Raw genomic sequence first — 15,170 nt, 5'->3', positions numbered from 1 at the left:
ACCATAGAAACCGCCAGGAAGGAAGGAGGGTGAAGGCTTCCCCACAGAACTGGGCACCCACCCCCCCGCCCTGCCACCGCCTCCATTTCTCTCACTTGAGAGGGTGTCACCTGGATGACAGGCAGAGGGTCCAGCCCCCTGTCCTCACTGGACTCAGAACAGGAGAAACACCCCCACCCCCACCCCACTCCCAACCCCTATCTCAAAGTCTCCCCCTTCTTCTCTCCCCTCTAAGGCCCCTGTCTCACCCACCCAGCCGTCAGCGGGGGTCCCCCATGAGTCACCATGTGGGCCACTCTGTAATGCGAGCCTCTGCACTCACACAGCCAGGCCAGCAGCGCTGGTTGTTTACAGACATGTGATCGCCTGACGCCCCCAGCGGGGCCTGAGGTTTAGACTGTGATGGTGATATCCTCCCCTCCTTGAGCTCTTGATCCCTCTCAAAGCTGTCTCTGCCACAGCCCTCTTTCTGAAGCCTGTGAAGTATTCTTGTTTGCCAGACAAGCTGGAAGGAAGTACTGAGAGGGTGAGAAATCTGCCCAGGGAATTCCAGCCCCAGAGTCTCTGGAGCGTCAGGGGGGCCTGACAGCTGGCTGCGGCTGCCACGCAGGGTGAGGCAGAGGCCGAGGCCTCGCGGGCTCTGATCTGCTTGTGGACCGGGGGCCAGCCCGGCGGGGTCATGGAAGGCATCACTCAGGAGGGAGGAGGGCCCAGTCAGAACCTGAGGGTGGGGAGTGCCCAGGGGCTACTGAGAAGGACTGAGTAGCCCATCAACATGAAATATACCCTCTCACCAGACCGGGGGAGGTAAGGAGTGGGTAGGACTCTTCCCTCACGACCAAGTCCTGAGTCCAAATCCAGGAAACTCAGGGTGCCTTTGGGATCCTTCTTTAGAATCCAGTCCTGGCTAATCGGGATTAGCTCCAGGACAAAGGCTCCACCTGGGCTGTTTCACTGAGGCCATTCATCTTTATGTACGTGTAGATTGTCCTGTCTCAGCCCTTCTCCCCTAAGGAAATAACATTTCCCATCCTCTTAGGAAGAGATGAATTGCTGAGAATTCCTGGCGGTCCAGTGGTTAAGGCTCAATGCTCTCACTGCCAGGGGCCTGGGTTTGATCCCTGATCAGGAACTAAGGTCTCACAAGCCACGGCAGCATGGCCACACACACACACACAAAGATAAATTGTTAGGTAGCAAGTGACTCTTAACCCCGATGGCATTACTGACTCGATGGACCTGAATTTGAGCAAGCTCCGGGAGTTGGTGATGGACAGGGAGGCCTGGCGTGCTGCAGTCCATGGGGTCGCAAAGAGTCAGACGCGGCTGAGCGACTGAACTGAACTGAACTCTTAACACCAGGTATAAACCTCACTTCTATGAACACTTGCTTCAGTAACCTGGAATCTCGTGCTCAACCAGTAATGGCCCACCCTTCTGAGAACAACCAGGCAGCAGCCGCCTCACTCCATCAACCGTGCTTCCAGAGGATCAACCATTCCTAAACTCCCCGAAAGCTGACCCAGTGCTGCACTCCTCACTTCCCCTAAGTCTATGGGAGATGACCCCTCTGCCTTGCTCAGAAACTGCCTTGCAAGAACAGCGCTCCGTTGCTGTCCACAACAAGCAGTGGACCCAAAGACTCTTGTTTCACGTAGTGAGTGGTCACAGTTTCCTTTAAAACTCCCTCCCCCTCCAAATCTTTCTTTTAATCTATCACATATTCCTCCAAAGTCTAGAGAACAAACGATACATTTTTTTTTCAGCTTTGGTATAAAGTTGGTCTAAGCTGGGACCAGAAGGCCTTCCTTCTTACCCCTCTGCCCTCCCCACAACATCCCAGCTCCATCCTGAACATGGAGCATCCACAAGACAAATAGACTTCTCTTTTGATAAAGTGGATCACTGCCCTTGGTATAATTTTTGCCATGTTTCGTTATGTCAAAAGACCCCTTCCTCTCACTCCATCAGGCATGAAGACGGGGAGAAAGGTAAAGGTGGAGACTTCCCGGTACCAAAATGAGATCATAATATACTCATTATGTTATAACTGGCTTCTTACATTTAATATGCTATAGAACTTAATATGTTCCCCCACAACAATAGATATTCTTCTACAAAATGATTTTTTAAGCACTGAATTGCTTTAGAGGAAGATGTGACCACTCACTGTCTGAAACAAGAGTCTGAGTATACTATTGTTTGCTTTGCATCACTTGGATACTCCATTATTCAATTAATTGAACTGTTGTTGGATATTTAAATTCTTTTTGATGTTGTAATAAACAGTGCTATGGTGAACATTCTTGTGGATGTGTCTTTGGGTGTAAATCTTTCTCATCATAAAGATAACAACAGCCAGCCAAAGTTAAACTCAGCCTTCAATGGCTTGTTCACCCTCCACGTGCCTTTCTTTCCCAGCCTCATCCTTCAGATCCACATGTTTTGAGAGTTGTCGAGGTCAACCCACTCCAGTATTCTTATGTGGAGAATCCCATGGACGGAGGAGCCTGGTTGGTCTAAAGGGTCGCAAGACTCAGACATGACTCAGTGACTGCAACGCTACTACATCTTCAGTCTCTTTCTTGGCATTTTTACCCACTACTGTGACGCAGCCCTGCAAAAATGACTCCAGGGATTTCTGTGGTGCCATCAGTGTCCAGTTTTCACCTTATCCAACAGCACACACTATTCTGAGAATTAAATTCCCAGGCTTTTCCTCAGCCTACCAGCCTCCATGAGGTCAGACGCCTGCCCACCTCTCCAGCCTCACTTCAAGCCATGTTCCCTCTTTCTCTAGAGCCCAACACACTTGCCTTGTCTTAGTTCCGGGGGTGTGTGGTCCCCCCCTCAGGGCTCTTGCTTGTGCTGTTTCCTCTGCCAGGAAATCTACGTGCCCCCCCACCCCCCGCCCACACCCAACTCCTCACCCTTGCTGACTAACACACACACATCATCCACCGCTCAGCTCAAAGACACTTCCTCAGGAAAGTTTCCCAAACACCACTCCCCATCAAACCGGGTCTAGCCCACCATTAGAGGCGTATGGAGCACCGCCTACTGGCGTTAACCACTATATTCTTCTTTTAGAAATATTTGATTATTTATTTGGCTGCATTGGGTCTTTGTTGCAGCACGCGGGCTTCTCTTTAGCTGCGGTGCATAGGCTCAGTTGCCCTCTGGCATGTGGGATGTTAGTTCCCTGATTAGAAATTGAACCTACATCCCCCTACATTGGAAGGCACCAAGGAAGTCCTGTGAATCCCCATGTTCTGAAAAGTAATTCTATAATTTCATGTATTGGGTTGGTAAGAGCAAATTTTTTGGTCCACCCAATATAGTATTTAATATCATTTTAAATACATATATTTAAAATTAATTTATTATCACAAATAATATACCAGTTTACTTTGCCCTTTAAAAACATGGAACATTATAGGTATTATAGAGCTTTATTTGCCTACTGACCATCTCCTCTCCCAAGTCTCGGTCCCTGCCTCCCCCTCTCCCTGAATAACACCACTGTTAGAAGCATCATATGATCAGCATAGGGGTCCAGAGCTTGGTTCTGGAGCCAAACCGCTTAAATTTGATTCCCAGTGCTCCTCCTTCCTAAGTGAGTAAGATTAAGCAAGTTACTTAATCTCAGTTCTATCATCTGTAAAGTAAGGATTAATAATAGTAAATAATATTGTAGGATTAAGATTCACATAAGGTGTTCCTTGTTAAATAACTGGGATAGTGCCAAGCTCGTATTACATGCTGGATAGATGTTAGCTATTACTGTTGGTGATAGTTAACTTTATGTGCCAACTTGACTGGGTCATGGAGTACCCAGATATCTGGTTAAACACTGTGTCTGGACCTGTCTGTGAGAGGGTTTCCAGATGAGATCAGCATTTGAATTGGTAGACTAGGTAAAGCAGATGGCCTCCCCAACGTGGATGTGGGTGTGCATGCTCAGTAGCTCAGTTGTATCCAACTCTTTGCAACCCTATCGACTGTAGGCCGCCAGGCTCCTCTGTCCAGGGGATTCTCCAGGCAAGAATACTGGAGTGGGTTGCCATTTCCTCTTCCAGGAGGTCTTCCTGACCCAGGGAGTGAATGCATGTCTTCCGTCTCCTGTGTCTCCTGCATTGGCAGGTGGATTCTTTACCCCTGAGCACCTGGGAAGCCCCCAAAGTGGATGAGCATCATTCAATCCACTGAGGGCCTGAATAGAACAATTAAGTGGAAGAAGGGAGAATTTACTCTCTCTACCTGACTGAGCTGGGACACTGATCTGAGACTTAGACCATCCTTGAGCCTGGTTCTCAGGTCTTCAGACTCAGACTGGAACTGTGCCAGACTTTTCTAGGTCTACAGCATGCAGACAGAGCAGCAGATCATGGGATAATTGCCTCCATAATTGCACGAGTCAATGTCTTACAGTAAGAGTATCTATCTAGCTACCGTCTATCCATCCTATTGGTTCTGTTTCTCTGGAGAATCCTAACAGTCTGCAAAATATGGATAACATTTAGTATCGTCTTGGTGTGTACTTTAAAAATATAAATATAAATGGCATCAAATTGTAGGTAGCTTTTAGGAACTGACTGTTTTTACTCAACAAAACATTTTTGAGATCTTGCATGTTTGTACATATAGATTTAGTCCTGCCATTCTTTTAAAATGCCGAATAACTAATAACAAATCAATATATAAATATATCTCATTTTATTAATTCTAGTCTACACTGATATTCCACAATACATGAAATTTGGACTTTTTCCCAATTTTTTTAATATTGCAGGCAATGCTGCAATGAATATCCACATATATCCTTATGAATCTGGGCTGGTGTTTTTTATTTTTTCTTAAATATCTAGAAGTAGAATTGATAGGTTATAGATAATTTAGGCTAAGTGTATTTCCACTTATATAGTTCTGATAAATCACCCTCCAAAATGCATTAATTTATATATCCCTCTCCACCAAGAATATTTAAAGGTATTATCTACCTGAAAATCTTGCTGATATTCTTTAATTCTTACAAAATTGTGAAGTTGTTCTCCTTTTTTTAATCTAGAATTTGAAACATGAATTTATTTTTGTATATATTGTGAGGAAGAGATCGATTTTTTTTCCTTAAGTCAATTGTCCTGACAACTCTCATGAAGAGTTGTCCTTACCCCACTGGTTCAAAATGCCTTCCTATCCTAAGTCAAATCCCTCACAGATGCATGAAGTGCTTTTATCTTTTTTTTTTTTTTTTTGGACTCTAGTCTATTCTTACAGAATTGGTTGACCAAAAAAATTTTTTTCCATAAGCAGCCTCTTGTAGCACGTAGTAGTCTTTACTTTCATTCAAAGCAATTTTGTTGGATTGTATTGTGACAGCTGTTATATCAGCATGTGTTTTTAAAAAAACTTATCAAATTTGGTGGATTTTTGTGTAGCCATTTTAATATTGAAGATGGAAAAAGAAGGAACAATTCAGCATAGGCTTTATTATCACAAGACAGGTAAAAATGCAATTGAAATGCAAAGGAAATAAAGAAAAGTTTGTGCAGCATATGAAGAAGGTACTTGTGACTGATCAGAGTCAAAATGGTTTGCAAAGTTTTGTGCTGAATATGTCTTACTGAATGATGCTCAACTGTCAGGTAGACCAGTTGAAGTTGATAGCAATCAAACCTAGACATTCATTGAGAATGATCAATGTTATACCATGCAAGAGATAACCAACACACTCAAAATATCCAAGTCAAGCCTTGAAAACCATCTGCACCAGCTTGGTATGTTAATTGCATGGAAGTTTGGGTTCCACATAAGGTAAGCAAAAAAAACCTTCTTGACCATATTTCCACAAGCAATCCTCCACTTAAACATAACAAAAACGTTCCATTTTTAAAACAAACTGTGACTGGAGATGAAAAGTGGATACTGTAGAATAATTTAGAATGAAGAGGCAAGTGAAATGAACCACCACTAACCACATCAAAGGCTGGTCTTCATCCAAAGGTGATGTTATGTTTATGGTGGGATTGGAAGGGAGTCCTCTATTATGAGCTCCTTCCAGAAAACCAAACAATTCATTCTGACAAGGATTTCTCCCAATTAGACCAACTGAAAGCAGCACTTAACAAAAAGCATCCAGAATTAGTCAACAGAAAACACGTAATCTTCCATCAGGGTAACACAGGACCCTATTTCTTTGATGACCAGGCAAAAACTGTCACAGCTTGGTTGGGAAGTTCTGATTCATCTACAGTATTCACCAGACATTGCACCTTCAGATTTCCATTATTTCAGTCTTTACAAAATTCTCTTAAATGGAAAAAATTTCAATTCTCTGGAAACTGAAAGTCACCTGGAATAGTTCTTTGCTCAAAAAGAATTGGTTTTGAGAAGATGAAATTGTGATGTTGCCTGGAAAATGTCAGAAAGTAGTGGAACAAAATGGTGAATATGTTGTTCAATAACATTCTCAGTGAAAATTAAAAATGTGTCTTTTTTTTTTAAGCTTATAAACCAAAGGAACTTTTTATCCAACACAGTTTTTATGTGCACTGATGCCACCTGCTTTTTTCAAATTTATTTATTTTTGGCCACACAGGTCTTTGTTACTGAACCCTGTCTTTCTCTATTTGCGATGAGCAGGGGAGGAGGGCTACTCTTTGTTGCAGCACAGGCTTTTCATTGCAGTAACTTCTCTTGTGGACCACAGGCTCTATCTATGACCTGTGATCTTCAGTAGTTGTGGCACACGGTCTCAGTAGCCACCTGTTTTTAAAACTGCAGCTTTATAGTAAGTCTTTAGATCTGGTAAAGTGGATCCCAACCCCCATCATTTGTCTTTTTTTTCGGGGGCTAATGTAAGAGAAGACTCTACACATGGACATCACCAGATGGTCAACACCGAAATCAGATTGATTATATTCTTTGCAGCCAAAGATGGAGAAGCTCTATACAGTCAGCAAAAACAAGACTGGGAGCTGACTGTGGCTCAGATCATGAACTCCTTATTGCCAAATTCAGACTTAAATGGAAGAAAGTAGGGAAAACTACTAGACCATTCAGGTTTTACCTAAATCAGATCCCTTCCTGCTATACAATGGAAGTGACAAATAGATTCAAGGGATTAGATTTGACAAGGTGCCTGAAGAACTGTGAACGGAGATTTGTGACATTGTACAGGAGACAGGGATCAAGACCATTCCCAAGAAAAAGAAGTGCAAAAAGGCAAAATGGCTGTCTGAGGAGAAGCTGTGAAAAGAAGAGAAGCGAAAAGCAAAGGAGAAAAGGAAAGATATACTCATTTGAATGCAGAGTTCCAAAGAATAGCAAAGAGAGATAAGAAAGCCTTCCTCAGCAATCAATGCAAAGAAATAAAGGAAAACAATAGAATGGGAAAGACTAGAGATCTCCTCAAGAAAATTAGAGATACCAAGGGAACATTTCATGCAAAGATGGGCTCGATAAAGGACAGAAATGGTATGGACCTAACAGAAGCAGAAGAGATTAAGAAGAGGTGGCAAGAATACACAGAAGAACTGTACAAAAAAGATCTTCACGAACCAGATAATCACAATGGTGTGATCACTCCCCTAGAGCCGGACATCCTGGAATGCGAAGTCAAGTGGACCTTAGGAAGCATCACTACAAACAAAGCTAGTGGAGATGATGGAATTCCAGTTGAGCTATTTCAAATCCTGAAAGATGATGCTGTGAAAGTGCTGCACTCAATATGCCAGCAAATTTGGAAAACTTAGCAGTGGCCACAGGACTGAAAAAGGTCAGTTTTTGTTCCAATCCCAAAGAAAGGCAATGCCAAAGAATGCTCAAACTACTGCACAATTGCACTCATCTCACACGCTAGCAAAGTAATGCTTAAAATTCTCTGAGCCAGGCTTCAGCAATACGTGAACCGTGAACTTCCAGATGTTCAAGCTGGATTTAGAAAAGGCAGAGGAGCCAGAGATCAAATTGCCTACATTCGATGGATCATCAAAAAAGCAAGAGAGTTCCAGAAAAATATCTACTTCTACTTTATTGACTATGCCAAAGCCTTTGACTGTGTGGATCACAATAAACTGTGGAAAATTCTGAAAGAGATGGGAATACCAGACCACCTGACCTGCCTCTTGCGAAACCTGTATCAGGTCAGGAAGCAACAGTTAGAACTGGACATGGAACAACAGACTGGTTCCAAATCAGAAAAGGAGTATGTCAAGGCTGTATATTGTCACCCTGCTTATTTAACTTACATGCAGAGTACATCATGAGAAACGCTGGGCTGGAAGAAGCACAAGCTGAATCAAGATTGCTTGGAGAAATATCAATAACCTCAGATATGCAGTGGAGAAGGCCATGGCAACCCACGCCAGTACTCTTGCCTAGAAAATCTCATGGACGGAGGAGCCTGTTAGGCTGCAGTCCATGGGGTCTCTAAGAGTCGGACATGACTGAGTGACTTCACTTTCACTTTTCACTTTCATGCATTGGAGAAGGAAATGGCAACCCACTCCAGTACTCTTGCCTGGAGAATCCTAGGGAGAGGGGAGCCTGGTGGGCTGCTGTCTATGGGGTCGCACAGAGTCGGACACGACTGAAGCGACTTAGCAGCAGCAACAGCAGATATGCAGATGACATCACCCTTATGGCAGAAAGTGAAGAAGAACTAAAAGGCCTCTTGATGAAAGTGAAAGAGGAGAATGAAAAAATTGACTTAAAGCTCAACATTCAGAAAACTAAGATCATGGCATCTGGTCCCATCACTTCATGGCAAACAGATGGGGAAACAGTGGAAACAGTGGCTGACTTTATTTTTTTGGGCTCCAAGATCACTGCAGATGGTGATTGCAGCCATGAAGTTAAAAGACACTTACTCCTTGGAAGGAAAGTTATGACCAACCTAGACAGCATGTTAAAAAGCAGAGACATTAGTTTGCCAACAAAGATCCGTCTAGCCAAGGCTATGGTTTTTCCAGTAGTCATGTCTGGATGTGAGAGTTGGACTATAAAGAAAGCTGAGCTCAGAAGAATTGATGCTTTTGAACTATGGTGTTGGAGAAGACTTTTGAGAGTCCCTTGGACTGCAAGGAGATCCAACCAGTCTATCCTAAAGGAGACCAGTCCTGAGTGTTCATTGGAAGGACTGATGCTGAAGCTGAAACTCCAATACTTTGGCCACCTGATGCGAAGAACTGACTCATTTGAAAAGACCCTGATGCTGGGAAAGATTGAGGGCAGGAGGAGAAGGGGACAACAGAGGATGGGGTGGTTGGATGGCATCACCGACTCAATGGACATGGGTTTGGGTAGACTCCAGGAGTTGGTGATGGACAGACAGGGAGGCCTGGTGCAAAGAGTCGAACACGACTAAGCAACTGAACTGAACTGAATGTAACATTTATATATACTGCATAAAATCATCATGAGATATTAGGTATCTATGTCTGTGTGTTTACTACTGTTTTTCTGCATTAGAATAAGAGCTCCAGGAAGCCTTTTTTTGTTTTGTTTTGTTTTGTTTACCACTGTATCCTCAGTACTTAGAACAAGGTTAGGCCCAAAGTTAGTTAGTTCAGTCACTCAGTCGTGTCCGACTCTTTGCGACCCCGTGAATCACAGCATGCCAGGCCTCCCTGTCCATCACCAACTCCCAAAGTAGGCCCTCCATAAATTTTTGTTAAGGAAATGAATAAATACATGGATTTTAGAAGCATCCTGTCAAGTTCTACAAAGAGTCTTTTTAGTATCTTGATTGAGATTGCATTGAAATTTTCAACTACTTTGAGGAGAATTGACATTTTTATGATGATAGTTGTCCCATTATTGAACACAACAGCTGTCCAGCATTAGTCACTCAGTCACGTCTGACTTTTTGCGACCCCATGGACTCTAGCCCACCAGGCTCCTCCGTCCATGGGATTTTCCAGGCAAGAATACTGGAGTGGGTTTCCATTTCCTTCTCCAGGGAATCTTCCCAACACAACACATCTCTTCTTTTTTTGGTGACTTTCAATTTTATTATTTTCTCCAGGAAAGTTCAAGTGTGTTCTCAAGTGTTATCATTCAGTCGAGTCCGACTCTTTGCAACCCCATGGACTATAGTGGGTCAAGCTGCTCTGTCTATGGGATTCTCCAGGCAAGAATACTGGAGTGGGTTGCCATTTCCTCCTTCAGGGGAACTTCCAGACTCAGGGGTCGAACCTGGGTCTCCTGCATTGCAGAAGGTCTTATATAATTCCAATTAGTTTATTCCTAAGTGTTTCATAGTTTTTGTTACTCTGATGAATGGAATTTTAAAGTACTATTACATTTTCAAATTACTGTTTTTTTAAACTTCTTTAAATTTTTTAATTTATTTTTGGATGAACTGGGTCTTCATTGCTATACATGGGCTTTCTTTAATTGTGGCAAGAGGGGACTACTCTTTATTGCAGTGAGGGTGTTTCTCATTGCAGTGGCTTCTCTTATTGCAGAGCAGGGACTCTAGGCATGAGGGCTCAGTAGTTGTGGTGCAGGAGCTTAGTTGCTCCTTGGCATTTGGGATCTTCCCAGACCAGGGATTGAACCCACATGCATTGGCAGTCAGATTCTTAAAACACTAGACCACCAGGGAAGTCCCATCAAAGTACTATTCTTGATACATAGAAAAGGTCTCTTGATTTTAGATATTGATCTGGTGAACACATCAGTTGTTGCTCTGGGTTTTCAAGGTGGGTAATCACATTATCACAAATAATGGCAATATGGCTTCTTCCTTTCCAGTCTTTAAACCTCTTCTTTGTTTTTACTTTCTTATTGTGTTAGTTGTAATTTCCAGTATACTATTGATGAGTAGAGTTATTCGTTCATTTCTGACTGCATTGGGGGTATCATTCAAAAAAGGTGAAGGTTTGCTGCAATAACAAACAGTTCCAAAATCTAGTGGCTCAACACAATCAAAATTTATTTCTCACTTGCACCTCATATTCAACACAAGTCGTGGGTAAGGGAGGCGTTCCTTACTGTTCTTTCGCAAAGTCTCAGGCTAATGGAGGCTCTTTTCCTCCATGGACGTGCGCTTCCACAATTACTATGACAGAAGGAATTGCACACTGCCTTTGGAAGCCTCTGCCCTGAAGTAACTCATATTCCGTCCACTAGCATTTCAAGGTAAGTCCTATGGCCAAGTCTAACTTCCAAAGGAGTAGGAAGGTGTGATCCTGCCATGTGTCAGAAAGACAGATGAGCCATGGGAATGTGTCTCATGCTCCATCATCACATATGGCGTTTGCTCTAAGTGTCTGGTAGATAGCCCTTTATCAAGTTTAGAAGTAAGTTCATGAGTTTGTTTAGAATTTGTTAAGTGAAGAATTTATCCTTATCATGAATGAGTGTTAAATTTTATCAACTGGTTTTATGCCATCTGTTTTATGTATAAATATTGTTTTTCTGCCTTAATTTGTTAAGGCATTTATACATGATGATTCTCTGCCTAAAACATTCGCCTCCACAGTCTTCTTCAAACACTTTCCTTTCTCATTCTTTAGAGCTCATTCATTCATCCAATCAATACTGATTGAGCAATGCTATGTGCCAGATGTTATTCTAGGCGCTTAGGACAGCAGTGAACAAAGCAGATGAAAGCCTTGCCCATGTGGATCTTACACTGGGGGGGAGGAAAGAAATTAACATATGAGGGTGGGGGGTCCAGGAAGGGGAACACATGTAAACCCATGGCTGATTCATGTCAATGTATGGCAAAAACTATTACAATATTGTAAAGTAATTAGCCCCCAACTAAAATAAATAAATTTATAAAAAAAAAGCATAAATAAAAAAAGAAATTAACATATGAAACAAATAAGTAAATTAGACGCATGCCAATAGTCTTTTTTACTTTTACTTATTTGTTTATTTATGGCTGTGCTGGGTCTTCATTGCTGCGCACCGGCTTTCTCCAGTTGCGTCAAGCTGGGGCTACTCCTTGTTGTGGTACACAGGCTTCTCATTGTGGTGGCTTCTCTTGTTGCAGAGCACAGGCTCTAGGGCACCTGGGCCTCAGTAGTTGCAGCATATGGGCTTAGTAGTTGTGGTTCTTGGGCTCTAGAGCTCAGGCTCAGTAATTATGGAGAAAGGGCTTAGTTCCTCTGCGGCATGGGGGATCTTCCCGGACCAAGGATCGAACCCATGTCCCCTGCATTGGCAGGCGGATTCTTAACCACTAGAGCACCAGGGAAGTCCCTGTCAATAGTTTTGAACACAGCAGAAGAGAAGCAGAGTGGGGAAAGGGAGAAATGGAGGTATAGGGAAGGTGCAGTCATAGTAAGTCTCTCAAAGAGGTGACATCAGGGAAGTGACTCAAAACAGGGGCAGAGTTTACTAGGTAGGTATCCAAAGGCAGACTGTTCCAGGCAGAGGGCAGCTGCGAGCTAAAGGCCCTAGGGTGGGAGTTGCCATGTGGGTTCTAGAATCAGTGAGGAAGCTCGGGAGCTGAAGCTGAGTGAATGAGCCAGGCAAGCAATGAAGCTGGAGAAATAGTAGAGGCGGCTGACCATGAGGGCCTTGGAGGTCATAGCAAAAACTTAAGAGTTTTTCTTGGGCTGATGAGTTTTGAGTTCTGGAAGAGTTTGGCGGAGAAGAGGTACAGAGCCTACTGTGCTTCGAAAGGATCCCTTGATGCAGTGTTGAAAACTGCCTGTAGGGTGGCAAGGGTAGAAACAGGAAGACAGAAGGAATCCCCCTACGGTAAATCAGGTATGAGATGAAGATGTCTTAGCAGTGGAGATGGTGAGCAGTGATCAGATTCTGGGTATATTTTGAAGGAAAAATACCATGATGATATTCTAATGGATTAGATGTAGAGTGTGAGAAAAAAGGCCAACGTGGCTTCAAAACTTTGGCCTGAGTGATGGGAAGGATGGGGCTGAAAGAACAGAAGAGGCTTTAGGTGGATAAAGTTTCAGCTGGGGGAGGATCAAGAATTCAGTTGTTTTTCTTTTTCATTATGATGATTTTTTTTATTGATTATACTTCACATATCATAAAATTCACTTCTTTAAAATGTGGCTTCGATGCTTCTCAGTATATTCATGAGTTGTGTATCCATCACACTATCTAATTCCAGAAAATTCGTTGACTCCCTCAAAAGACCTATACCCACTATCCACTCCCCATTCCCCCCTCCTTGACATCTACTTTCTGTCTTTATGAATTTCCCTATTTCTGGAAATTATATATATAGAGAGAATCATACAACGTGTGGCCTTTTGTGTCTGGCTTGTTTCACTCAGCATTCTGTTTTCAAGGTTCCGGACTTGTTGAATTTGAGGTGTTTTATTAGACTTCTAAATATTTAAGTCTAGTAGAGAGGTGAGAACTAAGGGATACAGAAGATATGCGATATCTGTAAATAGATGCACAGAATCATTAACATATAGAATAACACTATTTCAGATCATGAGATGAAGTGCAATCCCTCATCAAGAAAGTAAGCACAGAGAGAACAAAGATGTCAAGCATCTGGGACACCTGAGCCCTGGGACTCTCAAACATCTGGAAGAGAAGAAGCCATCACAGGAGACTGAGAAGGGGCTGCAATAGTGAGTGGGGGCCCTGAAAGCCTGGGGAGAAACCTCATGGAGAGAAGGCTGTGATCCCCTGGGTCTCAGAGGCTCCTAAGAGGTCAAATAAGATGAGGACTGAGACGTGACCATTGGGTTTAGCAACCAGGAGGTCATGGTAACATAACCAAGAGCTATTTCAGACCAATGCTGGGGAAGAAAGCCTCATCAGAGAGTTCAAGAAAGAATGGGGGAAGAGAAACTGGGGATAGCGAGTAGTTTCCTTCTCCGGTGGGAAGTTTCTCTTCTCCAATTTCTCTGCTCCCCCGGGGTGGTAGAGAGGGGAGAAGTGAGGCCAAGAGTGGGTTTTGTATGGTTTTCAAGATGCGAGAATCATGGTGTTTGTTTCAGATGGGAAAGAAGGATGTGATAGAAGCCAAAAATTAATGGTGGAGGAAAGAGAGGGGAGAATTGCTGGAGGAGGTTCCTTGAGTAGGTGATGGCACAAGATTGACCCCAAGGGGAAGGCTGGCCTTTGATGTGGCACAGACAGGTCATCTACGGAAAGAGATGGGGAGATGGTATGTGGATGCAGACTAGGCCAGCAGGCAGAGCAGGAGTCTGTGTTCTCATGTTTTTGAGGGCTGGAAGAAGCATGCTCTTTGGCTAAGAGTGAGGATGGGGGGAAGGCGCTGGGAATCAGAAGGGAATGGAATGATATCTAGCAGGGAGCAAGTGTACTAGGGAAGGATAGGATAAGCCCAGGCAGCATTAGGGTGCAGGTGAAGTCTGTGTGTCCAGTTCAGAAATCACCCCCTCCTGAAGGTCTTCTGACCCCCAAACTAGGTCACTCCCCTTGCTATGAGTCTCACGGCCCCTATCGTGCTTCTCTCTTACAACTCTGATCATACCTGGAATGAAATAGCAACAGTATTCTTTAGTTCTTTATCCCTGTATCCCCTCACTTAGACTGTAAATCCCAGGAAGACGTGAGCAGAGACTGTCTACCCAGTCGCTGTATCTTGCCATCTAGCTCCTCCTGCACAGTAGTCTCTAAATATATAATATTTAAATAGTTGAATCAGTTCAGTTCAGTTGCTCAGTCGTGTCCAGCTCCTTGCAATCCCATGGACTGCAGCATGCCAGGCCTCCCTATCCATCACCAACTCCCAGAGCTTGCTCAAACTCATGTCCATTGAGTCGGTGATGCCACCCAACCATCTCATCCTCTGTCGTCCCTTTCTCCTCCCACCTTCAATCTTTCTCAGCATCAAAGTCTTTTCCAATGAGTCAGTTCTTCGCATCAGGTGGCCAAAGTATTGGAGTTTCAGCTTCAGCATCAGTCCTTCCAATGAATATTCAGTACTGATTTCCTTTAGGATGGACTGGTTGGATCTCCTTGCAGTCCAAGGGACTCTCAAGAGTCTTCTCCAACACCATAGTTCAAAAGCATCAATTCTTCTGAGCTCAGCTTTCTTTATAGTCCAACTCTCACATCCAGACATGACTACTGGAAAAAGCATAGCCTTGACTAGATGGACCTTTGTTGGCAAAGTAATGTCTCTGCTTTTAAATATGCTGTCTAGGTTGGTCATAACTTTTCTTCCAAGGAGTAAGCATCTTTTAATTTCATGG

General features: G+C 43.4%; 1 long non-coding RNA gene across 2 annotated transcripts; it reads left to right on the top strand.

Annotated features, from left to right (window-relative positions):
* Nucleotides 1-5: 5 nt before the first annotated feature.
* Nucleotides 6-2,301, top strand: LOC145513298 (uncharacterized). 2 transcript variants are annotated; one of them, XR_014059282.1, is made up of 2 exons: nucleotides 6-526; nucleotides 1,363-2,301. It is a non-coding gene; the product is annotated as an uncharacterized LOC145513298 (long non-coding RNA). The 2 variants fall into 2 exon arrangements; XR_014059283.1 differs by having other exon boundaries at nucleotides 10-611.
* The last annotated feature ends 12,869 nt before the right edge of the window (nucleotides 2,302-15,170 follow it).

The sequence above is a fragment of the Giraffa tippelskirchi genome, chromosome 7 (assembly GCF_054371585.1).
Source record: "Giraffa tippelskirchi isolate mGirTip1 chromosome 7, T2T-mGirTip1v1.2.pri, whole genome shotgun sequence".
NCBI classification, from domain to species: Eukaryota; Metazoa; Chordata; class Mammalia; order Artiodactyla; family Giraffidae; genus Giraffa; species Giraffa tippelskirchi.
This window is presented reverse-complemented; position numbering and strand designations above follow the sequence as displayed.